Below are 305 nucleotides of genomic sequence, written 5' to 3'. Positions count from 1 at the left end.
GTCAGGACCTTCTAACTAATTTGGATTTTATTTGAAAGGCAATGTAAATATTATTCAAGACTATGACAAGATCAGCTCTGGCTTTACAAAGAATGTTAAAAAACAAACAAACAAACAAACAAACAAAAACAGCCTAAAGCTGTTGTTTCCAGACCAGTACCCCCTGTGAACAAGTTAGAAATGCAAATGTTCAGGCCCCATACCATACCTACAGACTGAGAAAAGTATGGGGATGGGGCCTAACAATCAGAGTTTTAACCAGCCTTCCAAGTGATTCCGATGACAGCTAAAGTTTGAGAACCACT

Source organism: Martes martes, assembly GCF_963455335.1.
Source record: "Martes martes genome assembly, chromosome: 8".
NCBI lineage: Eukaryota > Metazoa > Chordata > Mammalia > Carnivora > Mustelidae > Martes > Martes martes.
The sequence above is the reverse complement of the archived record's forward strand: the minus strand, read 5'-3'. Positions refer to the sequence as shown.